Source organism: Rhinopithecus bieti, unplaced genomic scaffold (genome assembly GCF_001698545.2).
Source record: "Rhinopithecus bieti isolate Rb0 unplaced genomic scaffold, ASM169854v2 scaffold_17667, whole genome shotgun sequence".
Lineage (NCBI taxonomy): Eukaryota > Metazoa > Chordata > Mammalia > Primates > Cercopithecidae > Rhinopithecus > Rhinopithecus bieti.
The window spans coordinates 184,284-202,121 of record NW_016809668.1 but is presented as its reverse complement, the minus strand read 5'-3'; the positions used below and the strand labels follow the sequence as shown (position 1 = coordinate 202,121).

Genomic DNA, 17,838 nt, shown 5'->3' with positions numbered 1-17,838 from the left:
GTGTGTGTGTGTGTGTGTGTGTGTGTGTGTGTGTGTGTGTATAAGGTAAATGCCTTATAATTTTTCATTACATTAGTTATTTTAACTGTATATGTACACAAACACATACATACCAGTTTAGCAGATTGTGTTTTTAACTACTTTATATATGTAAGTGTATACTATATATAACTATATATGTATATATAGTTAACTATAAATATATATAGCTATGTAGTTTATATGCACACACAGTTAAAGCAACTATAAACAACATTTTGGTGGCAAAGTTGATATGCTTATACATGCCTCTACCAGGCAGTGTGTATTCTATCTCTTTGCTCCTTTATCATCGGTTGGATTTTAGAAAACTTGTAGAACTATTTTGTAAATCAACCCTAGTGTCCTATGATGGTATTGATCTACTTTTGTACACAAATCCACTGAATTTATTGCATTCTCTCCAAAATCAAGTAGAAAGCTTTAATAAAGTAATCAAAATGCAATCAACGAAATGTCAAAACACTTAAGTTTTCAAAGCTTTTAGCAAATTGCAATTATGAAACCAAAGCTTGCAAACAGGAAGACCTCGAAATTAAGAAATTTCCCTACAAATGCAAGGGAGCAACTGAAATAATCCAATGGTGAGAGTTCCTCAAATAGTATGCAAGATTTAATTGAAATTCTCAAACTTCACTTTGGAATAATAGCTCCTACTGGTGGGAAGAACCTTTTGATGAAATTCCTAAAGAATTCCTATTTTTAATTAGAAAATTTTCATTCAACCACAGAATGAAAAAAGTTCAGAAGGCCTAAAATTTCACAGCCTCTAAATTTAGCCAAACATAAAAAAGGATCGCAAATAGATCTTTCTTACAAAAATATTTAGTAAAGAATGTCTTCTAAATGGAGATCCAAAGATGATAAGTTCATTGGAGGGTGAAATAATCATACATTTAATTATGAAAAAATATGGAACTAAAAATATTTTCCATTTTCCAGAATGTTCTTGGACTTAGATACCTGAGTACCAATTGACGAAATATGTTTTCTGTCAAAAATATTAAGGTCAGCTCGGCATGAGGGTTTATGCCTGTAATCCAAATACTTTGGGAGACTAAGGTGGCAGAAACACTTGCGCCCAGGAGTTTGAGACCAGCCTGGGCAACACAGAAGACCTCATCTCTACTCAAAAAAAAGCTGGGTGTGGTGGTCATGAGAGATCCTATTTCATTTAATTCTGTTTGTACACACACACACACACACACACGAGCTTATCTTTCAACACAAAGAATTATGAACATACAGAAAAATCACATGGGGCAGAAGATTTTCTAAAAGATACTGATATACACTGGATATTTGTTCCCACCTAAATCTAGTGTTGAATTGTAATTCCCATTGCTGGAGGTGGGACTTGGTGGGAGGTGTTTGGATCATACGGTGGATTGCTCATGGCTTGGTGCTGTCTTTGTGATAGTGAGTTCTCATGAGATCTGATTATTTAAAGGTGTGTGGCACCTCTCTCCCGACTCCCTGTCTCTCTTGTTCCTGCTGTGGCCATGTAATGTGCCTGTTCCCCGCTCACCTTCTGCCATGACTGTAAGCTTCCTGAGGCCTCCCCAGAAGCCAACCAGATGGCTGCACCATGCTTTCTGTATAGCCTGCAAAACTGTGAGCCAATTAAACTTCTTTTCTTTATAAATTACCTAGTCTCAGGTATTTATTTATATAATGCAAGAATAGCCTAATACAGATACTAATAGAATTTAAAGTAAAATAGTACACATAAGAATCCATATTCGTGAAGCCATGAGGAAGGTCTCTAGGGAAAGGAACTGAGGAGTTTTCATATTTCTAAAATGGTTCAAATTCATAACTCATAAGCTATTCATACCATGTAGAAAAGAGACAAAACAAGTATGTCTATGCCCAGATCAAACATCAAAATACTTTAAACAGGAACTTTGGCACTACCCCCGCCCACAAGGTTCAGGAAAGATTATTTAGGAAGTCAAGAAAAATTATCTCTACCTCAACCTGTGATAAGGTGAGAATGATCTTTACCCCATCTGAAAACCAATAGCAATACTTCTAAACTACCCAAAATACAAGAATTCAACATGGAATCCAGGCCAAGCCCAGCTATATGTTAATCTTTAAGGAATAAGCCATTATAAGCTACTCTTTATGAATATTGTTACTATAAACTCTTAAGTATATTGCAGGCTGGGTTCAGTGGCTCACACCTGTAATCCTAGCACTTTGGGAGGCCAAGGTGAGAGGATTGCTTGAACCCAGGAGTTTGAGAACAGCCTGGGCAACATAGTGAGACTCTGTCAAAAGAGGAGAGAAAAGAAAAGAAAGAAATTAGCCTGGCATAATAGTGCACACCTCTAATCCCAGCTACGTGGGAGGCTAAAGCAGGAGGATCACTTGAGCCCAGGAGATTGAGGATGCAGTAAACCATGATCCTGCCACTGCACTCCAGCCTAGGTGACACAATGAGATCCTGTCTTATTAAACAAACAACAAAAAAAGAAGTACATTGTAGTATGCAACCAGGGTTGACATTCAGATGGAATGTACTGATGGTTAAAATACTGAAATATTCCCATACCAGTTGGTAAAAAGAAATCCTATATTTATTGAGACTACAAACTACCTAATTATGTCACCAGTGGCAGCCAGGAAAGCAGGTAATAGACCTTGGAGTGGTGCCAGCACAGATGTGAGTGGCTTCTCATGGCTGCTGAAACTCCACAGGTGTTGGGAGCAGCAAGGGCACGTGTGTTTCAGAGCATGTGTAAGGGGTGACAGCTGGCAGGTTGGTACTGATATTTTGGTGCAGGCCAAAGTACAAATTCTTCCTAGGCCATGTGGGAAGGACTGGCTTCTAGGTGAGCATCATCCAATCATTTTTCAGCTATAGCAAAGTACCAGTTCCAGAGACCCAACTGACTGTCAATTTAATGGGGAATTTAGAAGCTTGGAAGCATTTGATGCTGTTCCCTGTGTCACATCTGAGCTTAGACAGTGACATGATTTATGAAACAAAAGATTACACTGATAATTTCTAGGTATCAACAGATAACTTAGAAATGATCTAATGAATAATTTGAGCAGTACTTTCATGAGGCATATTTTATACCTAGGTAATACATGGTAATATTTGTTAAGTATACAATTCAGTGGCATTAACTATATTCACAATGTTGCATACTCCCCACATCACTACCCATTTGCAGAACTATTTCATCATCCCAAAAAGACACTCAGCACCCATCAAACAATAACTCTCTATCCCCCCAGCCCCTGGTAACCTCTATTCTACCTTCTGTCTCTATGAATTTGCCTATTATATACCTTATATAGGTGAATGGAATCATATATTTGTACGGCAGCAGCTACATAATGAATGACTGTGTCCCCTCAAAATTCAGATATTGAAATCGTAACCTCCAATGTCATGGTAGTAGGAGGGGTGGAACGAACAGAGATGAACTGGAAAAACTAAAAGACCAGAAATGAAAGTCAACACAGGCTCACAGCCGGGGCGGCGCCCTGACCAGCCCGGGCGGCGCCCTCAGCCTAGTATTAAGATCGACCGGCCGGACCTACCGATAGGTTAATTAGGTTATGCTAGAAAACTATTCCGGACATTGTAATGCCAGGACCAAAAACGGATTGGTGAACCGTCTCTTGTCTCTGCCTCTAAATTACCAAAAGTTTTGTTGTCTCGCCCCACATATCTTTAGTCCTGGGCCCAGTCGAACACACATCGCTCTATTGTTGTGATCCCAACGTCCGTGAGCCCAACATTCGCACCCCTACTCACAGGGCTTGTTGCCCATGTGTCACACACAGTTTTGTTCACCACCTAGAGAGCCTGGATCCATAACCGGTTTTGTAGTTTATTTACTAAAAAAGGCCAACATGCAAAGGTACTAAAAGCGCGGGAACAAATGGAAAACTGTTAATTGTATTAACCAATTACCAGTTGTAATGCTGCAACCAAAAGAATTCCTTTGTACCTCTGTAACCTTGCATATCCTGTATGCATCGGGCTATAAAGAGCGGCCACATGCATCATTCGGGGCCCTCTTGTATGTTGTAAAACAGAGGGACCAAGTTCGAACTTGCATTAAAGATCCTTGCCACTTGGCTTTGACTCTGGATTCTGGTGGACTTCTTCAGGGAATAAAGGGTCTGGGCATAACAGTGGGGCCTTTGGTAGGCGATTAGGATGTCCTTACAAAAGGGATGCCAAGGAATTCCCTCCCCATTCTACCACGTGAGAACACAGAGAAGCCAGCCTTCTATGAATCCTGAGGGAGTAGACCCTCATCAAACCTCAAAACTGCTAGCACCTTGATCTTGAACTTCCCAGCCTCTAGAATTGTGAGAAATAAATTTCTGTTGTTTGTAAGCCAATCAGTCTTACTGATAGCTTGTTATAGTAGCCTGAGCAGACTAAGACAGCAGTATATTTTTAAATAAATCCAAACACTTACACATACATGTGACTATACTGGTTATTAAGTATTTAATGTTACCCCTGACTCTACACTCAAAAGCTCTTTGAAAAATGAGGCCTGACAGATGTTTGATAGTAGGACACAGGAGAGTCTATTTATAGGATAAATGGTAGAGATTGTATCAACTAAGAACATTTATAGATTCTATACTGAAACTGTATAGAATATGGTCTCTTCAATTAAGAAATAAACTACAAGTATTCAAAAACCAGACTAATGATCAAAGCCTTTTTAAGTAACACCGGCTAAGTACAACACTGGCTGCTGTGGCTGGCAACTGAAGCATGAATTTTTATAACTTCAAATTGATAATCCAAATTTATCTCATTGGGTAAATTAGAAGTTTCCAATTTACTCAATGAGATAAAGAGAAGAATGGGAAGATTTTCAAGACACAATATCTGTGAAATCACCTGCCTGAAATGTCTAAACCAAAAGAAATGTGCTTGACTTCTCTCCTTTACAATACAGAGAAAAGCATGCTTAGCCACAGAACTGCAACTTCAAAATGGCATAAAACATGAAACTCTTCTCTCTCTAAAAGGTCTCAAGTTAAGGCCTAAAAAAAGAGTCAGCATCAAAATCTGTAGCTGCAGAAGAGATGTTCATGGAAAAATTTGTCTAGGAAATGTGAAAATATCTGAGAGAAATAAGAGCAATGCAGGCATAAGCGATACTGCCCTTAAGAATTTTCCTTAAGTGCATAAAAATCTACCACTCTTCAGGCCATGGGAGCCTAAAGACATGATAAGTCATTATTTTTCTTTTTTAATTTTTTATTATACTTTAAGTTCTAGCGTACAGGTACACAACGTGCAGGTTTGTTACACAAGTTGTTATTTCTAATGCAAACTCCCTCTTTTGGCCCCCATCTTGCATTTCCAAATGCCTTCCAGGCAGCTTTGCTTGGATGCCTCCTAGCCAATTCCAACTCAACAGGTCAAAAAGTAGATGCTATCTGCCCACCCTAAATTGGTTTTTCTTCCTGTCCTCCTATCTCTGTAAATTGTGCTGCCATTCATACAATGTCTCCTAGATTCATCAGCTGCTTCTCTCTACTTGGCCATTGAATTCAATCACTCACTGAATTCTTCTGTTAAGAAGTTTGTCCTTTCCATTCCCTGCTGCCATAGCCCACTTCAAGCCCTCATTGTCTCTCGCCTGGATCTTTGGAACACCCTCCCAAATCATCTCTCCAGTTCTCTTTTCTCAAATCTACCCTCTACAATGATGTAAAAGTTACAATCTCAAAAATAAATTGTATCATTTCATTATGCTAAAACACAAACACACATGCAAACAAAAGCATTAAGCAACCTCCAGAAACTTGAGATATGATTCAGCATGGTCACGAATCTGGTCTAACCTACCACCTGACTATGTCCTGTTACTGCTCCTACCATACCCTACATTCTAACCACACCTATTGTTTCATCTTCCCCCCAACATGCCCTCCTTTCCCATGCTTCCATGCCTCTCAGTGCTATTCTCTACCAACACTCTGGTTCTCCCCATGACCTCACTCAGCCAAGAAGGCTCAAGTCCAATGCCACTTCCTCAAAGACACCCTCCCTTTCCTTAACTGACTCTTTCACTCCCCACTTCATGTCCTCTCAGGCCTCCCTTAAAACATTCATCATAGCGGATATACTCTACTATAATTTATACATGCCTATGTTTCTCTGATCATGTACTTTCCAAGAACATGGTCACATATGATTCATGATTTTATCCTAAGTGTTTAATATAGTATGGGAGTATAATGTGTGTTCAATAAATAAAGTAAGAGAATGAATGAATGAGGCAGAACATCAAAATCAAAATCCAGCTGAAAAAATTAAAATCCCAGCAAGATTCATATGGTCATTATAATCATTATAGGAGCTCAAGCTTCCCTTGAGGTGGAATTTTATATGTCAACAGTCATACATCATTGTTACCAACCAAGTATACATGATTTTTTCAAAGAATATTAGAGATTTCTGAATGAGATGAAAAGACACTAATAAGGTGAAAATGTCAGTATTTAGACATTGAATACAGCATAAAACATAATTCATGAACCAAAAAAAAAGGTAGAAAGGGGACCCAAGAACAGACTAGTTTGATTAGAACAAAAAATCCAGCTGGACACTAGATGGTGGTTATGAGAGTTAAAAAAAAATGTTTCTAATGAAGGGAGACTTTTCAAGGTTAGGTAACACCACATTCATGCTAAAAGAAATAGTTTACCAGAGAAAGGGCAGGGACCAAGTAAGAAACAAGATAAAGATGGTTTGGAGATAAAGAGAATTTTCCAGAGATTGAAAGGAAGCAAGGCAGTTATTGTGAACCATATAAATAAGCTATGAGTGGACGGCATCAAGCTACACATGCAAAAAGTGTAAGTGGGAACCGATGGATACTTCAGAGAATGAAATGAAAGAATTTGATAGGAGTTCAGTGTGGAGAGGCCATAAATGTAAGGAGGGATATTTTCCCTCCCAACAGGCACAGAAGCATTAGGCAGAGAAGCTGCTTAATGACTTGTCAAAACAAGACAAAAGGGTTTTCTCTATGTCCAGCTTAAGATGATGACAAGATACTCAGGCAGAAGTATCAGGGGAAAGCCATGGAGAGTCAGGAAACACAACGTGAATGTGCTCAGAGTTAATAGCTTCATAATTAGGAAAAATGTGCTCTTGAAAGGTCACCATTCCCAGAGTTCCTCAAAGATTCCACGACAAGGTAAGCCAAGAAAACAATGAAGGACCTTGTCAGAGGAAGATGACTGGGAAATCCCTCCTCATACCTAGCTTGTGTTTGGTCGGGGGCTTTCCTCATACCCACCTGACACCTTTCTGCAGTTTTCTACTTTACAGTGAAGTCCAAGTTAAGTCAAAGTTCACAGGAACACCTGCAGCTAGTGGAACAAAGTATAGGGAATACTGGCTTCAGTCAAACCTGACACAGTGAAGAAGAATGAGTTAAGGACAAGGTCACGGAGATGACATCGCACCCTTGGCAGAAGGATGGACAGTAAAGACACCCGGCATAGTACCTGGTGGTATCTCTTTGAAATTGTTTCCACTTTCACACACAAATATTGAGGTAAAACCTTATGAAATTTTCAAGACTCAAATTACATGAAATTCATGTTACTCAATACCCAAGAACCCATGTGAAACGAGTTTGCACATAAGGCCCTTGTGCCTTATGTCATTTTACAGGACTGTTACGCCTCCCTGACAGCAGCTCCATGGAATAGTTTAAACGCTCAGCTTATGCACACACCCCATCTAAATTAGAGATGAGTGCACACAACTACTTGCTGGAACCTATGAAAATCTTAAATTATAATTCAAACATTTGGACTTTAACAAAGAACATTTTTTTCCAAGCATATTTTCCCTTGGTTTTTAAACCCATGTGTATTTCAAGGGGGAAAAAATCCATCTGTTTCTGATTCATTTATGCTTAACTCATCAGGATATCACTGGAGAAGAGTTATTGGGTGTCCACGTCACCTTCCCCCCTCCTCACACTCCTGTTACTTCTCTTCTTAAGAGCAAGCAGGTGTACTGTGTCACAATTAAACAGACGTGAATGTAAAACACTATCATTTTGATTCAAACCTCAAGATCCATGCGTTTTAAAAGGAAGCGTTAGAGTCTTCCTCATTCCTAATCTCTAGTTGTATGTTTTGTTGCTGTTGGTAGAAGAGTGTTTAATTATTTATTTTAAGCAAGAGAGAGAGATGAGGAACGTAATATATGGCCAGCAATGCACGGTAGGCCAATTCTCAACTAACCTCACTGTCTTAATATTTTAAGAGGTACCTGAGTGATTAACATGGAATTTGAGTCAACAAGCATAGCAAGCCTCCCCTCCATCTAAAAAGGCTTAATACTACCAAAGTTTGTAAGTGTGTTTAAAAGTAGGAATCCATTTTTTTTTCCCCATAGAAACCATGTTATAGAATTCGATCTGGGCTTCTGATCAACTATCAAAATCTAGTTGCCCTTCAGGGATCTAAGTCTAGCACTGGCTATATTGAGAGGCAGTATGGAGCAGCAAAGAGAACATGTACAGTCAAGGCAGAAAGGTCTGCATTCCAATTTAGTTCAACTCTGTACTGATTGCTGATCAAGATCTCAGTCACCCTCCTTCCAAAAATGCAGATAAAGCCTCCCCTGAAATGGCTATTGTGAGGATGAATGATCAGGCCAACACTGGGCAGGGCCCACTGCAATGTGCTGTTCTGATTATCTTTCATCACTATCTGCAGTGTCATTTTAGAGAAGATGCTTTCAAAAGCCAGCTTATCGTTTCTAAGCTGAGTAGTCTGAGGCTCTCTGCAGCAGCCATGGATGAGGCACCAACAATAGCAGACAGGCTGACAAAGGCTGGGGCTGCAGAGATAGCAATCACGCACTGGCTAGTGGAGGGCCAGTGGAGCAAGGAGCTCCCCCACCATGCTGCATCCTGCATGGCTGGCAGGTATAAAACCATGTCCATGGGAAACCTCTCCAACAACCCAACCCAAACATGCTGCCCTCAGACCAAAAGCCACATGGAAAATATCAAGAAATAATTATAAAACTCACTGCCAGTACCACTGGCAGCTTCTCACTCTTCAAGGGAGTACTTTAAAGTTTATTTGTGGAAGGGGAGTAAAGCAGGCCAATTTCTGGCAAAAGCCCCCATCCATGCAGGCAGTGGCGAGGTTGGGGAGATATTTGGCAGCAGGCAGGGGTTATACCTGCTGTAAGCCTCTTGCCTCTGGTGTTCCTGTGTGGTGGGAAAATTGAACATGAAAGCTGGCAAAGAACAGGTAGGAAAAGGGAGATACACAGTATAATACAGCAGGTATTTATGGCCTGAGCGGCGGCCCTGCCCACATTCACAGATTGTTAGGGCTGGAAAGGACCTCAGAGATCAACTGGTTCAACCTTCTCCCTTTACGGAAGGGAAACGGAGGCTACAAGACTCACCTGAGGTCACCCAGCCTGTGTTCCTTCTCTCAGAGGCTCTGGATGAGAGAGGACTTGGTCATAACCATGGCCCCTATCATCTGTGAACTTCCACTGATGTTAGGGGTAATGCAATCTTCTACCTCAATAGTGCCTAGCAGGTAGAGACGAAAGATTCATAATTTAAAAATGGACTACAGTGATTTTTTTAAAAGCATAAGTAAACAAAAATTTCAATTATTATGTGAAATTGCAAAGGAGATACATAATAAGTCTGTAAAATAACATAAGGCACCATGGTCTCATGTGTAAATTCATTTCATATATAAATAGATTTTTACCCACAATTTCACTCTATCTGAAAAAAATTTTTTTAAATAAATAGATTTTACTTAGCAAATAGCAAGGAAATTACACTTAGAGTAAAAATTGCATACACATGCACACTTGGCCCCAAATCAGGGCAGTAGAAATGGGATTAAATGAAGATATTATTTTTGTTTTCTTTTCTAAGAGCTAAATCCTAAATACAAAAGCCTTGAGGTAGAAGCATACTTGACATGTTAGAAGAACAGCAAACACCAGTGAGGCTAGAGAATAGTAAGTAAGGAGAAACTGGTAGGTGAGAAGATCAGAGAGATGGCTAGATAAATCAGGCCTTATAAGCCACGTGGGAGATGGGAAGCACAGGAGGTCATTAAGCAGGAGTAGCGTGGCCTGAGTCATGTTTAATAGGATCACCTGCATGCTTTACTGAGCCAAGACTGAAGGTAGATACAAGCAGAAGTTGAGACCAGTATAAAGCACTTTTCTAATAATCCAGGCAAGATGTAGATCATTTGAACCAAGATGGTGCATCTGCACCTATAGATAGAGCAGCTAGAGGTATTGCTATTAATAGTAAATCAGGCAAAGGGTGTGAGGGAAATAGAGGAGTCAAGAACAACTACAACATTTTTGACCTGAGCAAATAAAAGAACTAAGTTCCTTTTCAATGATATGGGAATGGCTCTGGGAGAAGCATGTTGTTTTATTTTGCTTTTGGGGGAGTGGTAGCAGGGGGAACAGGAATTCAGTTTTAGCCGTGGTAAGATGCCTATTAAATATTCATGTAGAAATGCTAAATAGGTAGTGAATGCATAAGGTTAGAGTCTAGGAAACTTCTCAGCTACAGATACAAATCTAGGTAGAGTCTTAATAGTATTTCAAGCCATGATACTGAGTGAAAGTAAGTTACACCAAGGAGTAGGTGTGGAAAAAATGAAAGTGTCCAAGAACTGGTGCTGGGGGAGCATGGGGACAGAAGGGACAACCCATAAGGCAGGAGGAAAGGAGGGTGTGGGGTTCTGGAGGCCACATGATCAAAGGCTTCCAGGAAGAGGGCATGACCGTGTGTGTTGAAATGATAAGTCAAGTGAAATGAGGATGGAGAGCTGTCCACTGCATTTGGTAATATTAATAATATGAAGGCCATTTTCTGACGGCCTTGAAAAGCAGTTTCTGAGGAGAAATACTGTGAAAGTTTTACTACAATCCATTCAAGAGATAGTAAGAGAAGAATAAATAGTAAATAACTGTAGTATACAAGAGATAACTGAAGGGGCAGAGAATAGCTAGAGGGCTTTTAAGATGGAATAACAATATGTTTACAGGGGAAAGTTTTTTTTAAACTTTTTAACACAATATAGAAGTTTTCTTTAAAAAAAAAAAGGAAATAGGATGCAGAGAGAGGGGAAGAATTTTTAGAAGAATATGCTTGAATAGGCAAATGGGGATGGAGTCTGGGGCGCCAAGTAGAATGATGGGTCTTTGTCAGGAAAATGGGTAGTTTATCCATCACAACGGGAGGTATGTCAGAATACATGAACTAGATGCAGGCAGGTGGGGAAAATGTAGACTTTTTTTCTGATAACTGCTATTTTCTCCATGAAATAAGAAGCTATGAGGGATAGGGAAAGAAATGTGGCAGGTCTGATGAAAAAAAGCTACAAAATATTCATCCAAGGGAGTGGGAGAATGGATGGACTTTGGGAAATTTGGCATCATTGTTGAGCAGCATGCAAACCCACTTGAGGACAGTGGTCATGAATCAAAATCAAGCCATTCATCTGCACAGGTAGAATTAAGCTGTGTTAAGACTTAAACAAGTGTGTGCACCAAAGAGAGAGCAGGAAGTTGAGGAAGTGATTATAACACTTTGACAAAGCATTTTAGCTAGCCAAGGAGGGAAATAGGGTCATGAAAAGGTGGAAGTAATAGGGCTTGTAGGTCCCAGAGATTTGAAGAATTATGGAACTGGAAATTCTAGAGGAAGTGAATTTAAAGACAGGAATAAAGCTTACAGAGTAAATGGGGGAATTACCTTAACAACAAGACTTTGATGTCATCTAACCTATATATGTACAATAAACCCATTTTGGACACCACATACAGTTTCCTGATTAGTTTCAGTGGTGATAGCGCCTTGTCCTCAGTCCCAAACAACATGTAAAATTCATTATTAATGACACAGACTGCCAATATCAAAGTCATTCACACTGCAGTGGGAGCCATTTTCACTGCAGATAAGTTAATACTGTAAAGATAAAAGAAGAAGAAGAGGATATTAAAAAGGAAGTGATTTGAACCAAACAGCCCACCAAAAATGAAACAGAATCAAGTATCTTTGAGGTTAAGTGTTAATATGGTTTGGATTTGTGTCCCCACCAAAATCTCAGGTCAAATTGTAATCCCCAATATTCAAAGAGGGGCATGGTAGGAGGTGACTGGATCATGATGGTGGATTTCCCCCTTGCTGTTCTCATGACAGTGAGCTCTCACGAATTCTGGTTGTTTAAAAATGTGTAGCACCTCTCCTTTCTCTGTCTTCCTCCTGCTCCAACCATGTAAGATGAGCCTGCTTTCTCTTTGCCTTTTGCCATGATTGTAAGTTTCCTGAGGCCTCACCAGCCATGCTTCCTATAGTTCCTGCAGAACTGTGAGCCAACTAAACCTCTCTTCTTTAGAAATTACTCAGTCTCAGGTGTTTCTTTATAGCAGTGTGAGAATGGACTAATACAAGTGCCTAAATGAAGATCCAATGACTGACCACAATATTATGCAGAATCCGTCCACGCGTGTGGTAGACTGATGAGGCTCCCAAAAATATGCCCTGCCCTATCTCTGGAAAAAGGGTCTCTGCATATGTAAGTTAAGTACTTTCAGATGATGAGATTATCTTGGATTATTCCAGTGAGTTCTCAAATGCCATCACAAGAGAGATGCAGAGACAGATTTAACACATGCAGAGGAGAAGGTGCTATAAAGGCAGAGGCAGAGAGTGGAGTGATATAGCCACAAGCCAAGGAAGACTAAGGAATGCTGAAAGCTACCAGAACCCAGAAGCATCAAGGAACAGATTCTCTCCCAGGGCCACGGGAGAGAGCATGGCATCTGCTGAAACTTTTATTTTGGATTTCTGAAAATATTTTTTTCTTGTTTTAAGCCACTTGATTTGTGGCAATTTATTACAGCACTGAAAAGAAACACATACAACTTAATCTAAGCAGTACCTACCATGCATGGTTTTTCAAGCTGGGCATTTTGTAACCATGATGGAGCAGGCTTAGTCCTTTCTGCAAAGGACTTCACTATCTAATTGATCTGACATAAGTGATGGATCAAATCCAGAAAACAGGAAGTCGAAACCACTTGAAGAAATGAGTCCTAAAATGTGGAGAAGTGATCGTATGTATGGTCATGACAGAAGACGAGCTATCTAGATTATGGATTCCTGAAGAAATTCCAAAGTGCTTGCAATTTACTTGTATTTGTTTCAAAAAAAGGACAACATGGAGAATAGTCTATTGTAATAAGCTGATTACTTAGATCACTGTATTCAAAATGAAAATATTTTCCAGGATAGCCTGCACTAAAGGGAATATAGTTATCCCCACCCAATACACAGAAAAGATTTAGAAATGAATGAGATAAACTTAGTGGAAGTTTATTCCTGTCATCTTTTCCAAAGTCTCAGCTTCAGAAATCAACCAAGGAATGAAAGATTCCACAGGAAAAGTCTTCAAAACTCAGAGAGATAGCTCTACTGCACCTTCAGTGAAAAATGAGTTTACCACGAATACTTTCTAATTGAAATAAAAGCAACCAGTACAAAAAAGCGTAAGAGATATAAAATGTACTGGCTAGCCACTCAATGGCAAATTCAATCATTTCTTCCTTTTTTCCTCCTCAAAACAGCCTCACAGAACCAAACACCCTACATTCAGTTTCATCTGCTCCCTACCCAGGACTATCTTTGGAACAACTGATGGAAAGGTGGCCGACCGCCCTGGAAGTGCCAGCCCAGCTCTCAACAGATGTGGCTTTTGACTCATTAACAGTGGCAGCTAAAAACATAATCGGGTACAGCTGCAAGAAAGAACTGCTTGAGCTCATGGTTGGCTGAGAGGCTCCCAAAATCCCACCCAATTAGCATTGCTCTGAACAGAGATCCTCTATCTGGGGGAAGACCCACAACAAAACCCACAGGAAATGGCACGTTGCCAGACGCAGGCAAGCCAAGCTTGTGCACAGGTGGATTTGAATGACCTGCAACTCAAAGTCTCCAAACAGCAGGGGTCCCATTGAGCCATTTCCACACAGCCTCTACGTTGTGGTCTTGCTCTAAATGAGGCAGTTTTGAAAATACACATGGGAAGATGATTATTCACCAGCTTGTTGCCAATCAGCACTGCTGTAAAGATTTTGCCAAATGACGGATCCATGGATTTGGGAGCTCCCTCATTGTCTAGCTCTGAACCTTGATGGGATTTCAGCATAAACCTCCTTGCTAATCCTATTAAAGAACCAAGAAGGATGTCACCATAAGCTCCCTCATCTGCTTTTGGACAAGTGTTCACAGCTGCCACAACTTTCTGATAGATGCCAATCAAATACTTTAAAGCTTCATCAGAAACAGAAAACAGGACAACACCGATCTGAGACTGCACCTTATGCAAAAGGAAAAAAGACAGTTGAAAGAGGCAGGATGTGGAAAATACTTACATTTCTTGAAAAACGTCCAATTTGCAAACTAACTTCTTTGAAATTTTAGAGTTTAAATGTACATTTTCTATTTGAAGGCTGTAGTTTGTCTCTAAATGCTGTCTCCTCCCCCCAACTTTTCCAAAGGGACAGCTAGCTTTTACAACTAAATGGACGATGAAAGAAAACAAAAATGGAAAATCTCGAAGGCTCCTCAATACAATTGGAATAGAAAGAATGCAGCAGCCCACCTCACCCACCAAACTCTGAATTCTTTCTTTCTGCTAAGGAATGGAGCTAAAAGAGAGGCCACAAACTGCACAAAAGCTGTACCCAGGCTCATATTTCTGCTCCTATCCTGTGGAGTCGGGAAGAATGGCAGATCTGAAGGATGGCCAGGTAAGCTTTGGCTCAGATAAAAGTACAGTATCATGATGTCGTAGTTCAGTTACAATTGCCTTGTTGTATTATGAACCAGACATGCAATAGGTCTTTTTTTCTCTCTAAACAGACACTTTTTGATGAACAGCCCCTATGAGATGGAGAACTGGTTTTTATTTGTAGTTCATCAAAAGACTAGGACTTATCAGGTGATTTGGGAACTCAAAATAGCCCATTGGTTGAAAGGCCCTATTTTATTAAGGACAATGCCGCCAGCAGTCCAACCAGAACCCCACCTGGGCTTCTATTCAGCTGACAAGATGCTAATCAGCTCATATTATGAATACAGCTACACAAGAGCCTGGGAAGATTCACTGCTGTAGGGCAACAAATAGCTTTGTTCAGTCAAGACGCACATAGTGCATTTCTAACTGGTTCCCCTCAACCCCACTCCATGTCTTACCTTATAATTTTGAAATGATGAAGCGGGCAAAAACCTCTCTGCAAACAAAACTCACACTCCTATTTTTAGTGGTTTCCATCCTCTGGGTCTTGGAATTCTTTAGGATTTCTATATTCTTGAAATAGAATACAGGCACCAAGGTGACCTTGGAAGTTATGTGTTAAAGATGGCAGAGACTCCATCAATCCAGTCCTTTGAATGGGTGCTTGAAGAGCACCCTTATGTGACCGAGAAAGAAACTATTTTGTTAAAACTCTGAGATTTCAGGATTTTTCTACTATGGTAGCTAATACTTCTTTAAATAACATACATACATAGGTGCTGCTGTAATTAATAATGTATACATTCACTGTAAAACCAATGCCAAGTTCAGGACAGTTTTATTCACTGCATATTTTCTCAAAAATATTTCATTAATCCTTTTTTTAACAATGCCAGGCACTGAACTAGATGTGACATATATAGAATGCAGAGTGAGTCCACCCCTGGCCTCATGTGTACAATGTACTGGGGATGGCAGACATATAACAAAAATGCAAAGAAGTATATAAAAGAAAATGCAAACACGTGTTAGAAAGAAAATGGGCATTGTGAGAGATAATGACAGAACCCTCTAACACAGAAGGAAGTTCAGGGCCAGGACTTTCTGGGGGAAGTGATACTTAAGCTGCAGGCCAGACAGATGAACATAAAGTAATTAATTTAAAATAAAGGAAACAGCCTCCAGGCAAAGAAAACAAATAGTGCAAAGTCCCTGAACGCTTGGTGCCCTTGGGGAACTGAAAGAAAAGAAGGGCAGGACACTTGGGTAGAAGGCAGCTGAGGGAGGGGAAGAGGAGGCGGATGGAAGGGAGGAAGAGGAGTGAGGGAACCTGGGGAGCTAGGCAGGGACTGGCTCAGGCAAGGCCTTGATGTCCATAATAAGGGTTTCCCAGCTTATTCGGAAGCATGCATTCTCAGTGGGGGCAATAATGCCCCCAAAGGGGTGAAAATTGGTTCTTAGGGTTACAGAAGAAGAGGTCTTACAGTACATGCGGTGTTAAGATTTCATGGGGGTGGTGGAGTGGATTAGGAAAAAATGTCTAAAAAAGCTTTTTAGGGAGGTGATAATGAAAAGGCTGAGAAATACTGATGTAAAAGCAGCAGGAAATCACTGAAGACTTTAAGCAGGGGAGTGCCATGATCCAATTTCTGTTTCTCAAAAATCCAAAGAGGAACAATTAATACATTTGTATTTTAAAAGTTTTATATTTAAAAGGGTAGAAACCCCTATTCTTCATCGTTTTAAAATTTTATGGTTAATTGGTCTTAATCCACTAGATCATGTAATCTAAGCCTTTCATTCTACCAATTCAAACACACACACACACACACACTCGGAAAACTGTTTTGTCCATAGCTGTGTAATTAGCAGGTAGTAGTAAACAGAGTTTCCTGATCTGTTGCTTTCTCTTTCAGCACCCTTCCTAAAATTCTACCTTGTGTGTTGCTCCACACACCATGCCATGTGTGCAATTAGTTTGCATTTTAAATACTGATTCACATTTGACCTCCCTTCACATAGTATGAGTCAGATGCACAAAAAAATACACAATTTATTTGCTTGTTCTTGTTAGAGGTAGGATCTTGCTCTGTCACCCAGGCTCATCTTGAACTCCTGGCCTCAAGCAATCCTCCCTCCTCAACCTCCCAAAGTGTTGGGATTACAGGTGTGAGCCACCATGCCTGACAAAACATATAATTTCTTTTTGTCATACTCCCAGATTGTTATAGGAAAAAATGTCCTAGCAACGTGTTGTCCCGATCTTGAAAAATGTCAAGATTTGCAGGTTACATACAAGACTAAACACAAGAATACTCCTTGGCTCTGTTGATTTGGCTAAAGGTGGAAGAAGTGGTGGAGTATTGCTCAGGTTTTGTTTTAACCATTGGGGCAGATTTCCTATGTGAAACCATTAGTTCTACATTGAGCTCAAAAAGAATTGTTTCCTGGATCTCCAAAAATAGTAAACTAGAAGTCTCAAGAGGCAGGTGTTGCTTTTCTTGTATACAGAAAAAGAACTAGGTTCAGTGACTAACACCTGTAATCCCAGCACTTTGGGAGGCTGAGGCAGGTAGATCGCTTGAGGCCAGGAGTTTGAGACCAGCCTGAGAAACATGGTGAAAACCCTGTCTCTAATAAAAATACAAAAACATTAGCCGGGCGTGGTTGGCGTATCCCTGTAGTCCCAGCTACTTGGGAGGCTGAGGTGGGAGAATCACCTGAGTCCAGGAAGTTGAGGCTGCGGTGAGTCCTGATAGTACCACTGCACTCCAGCCTGGGCAACAGAGCAAGACCCTGTCTCAAAAAAAAAGAAAGAAAGAAAGAAAAGAACCACACATAAAACAAAATGGAACATCAATTTCATAGCAACATTATTCACAAGCCAAAAAGTGGAAGCAACTCAAGTGTCCACTAATGAACGCGTGAGTAAATAAAATGCAGTATATATACGGCTGTCCC

At 40.2% G+C, this 17,838-nt stretch overlaps 1 protein-coding gene across 2 annotated transcripts in view; it reads right to left on the bottom strand.

The window, feature by feature from the left end:
• The window catches only part of ADAMTSL1 (ADAMTS like 1), a 984,547-nt gene that overhangs the window by 952,367 nt on the left and 14,342 nt on the right, over nucleotides 1–17,838 (bottom strand). The gene's annotated exons all lie outside the window — the stretch shown is intronic.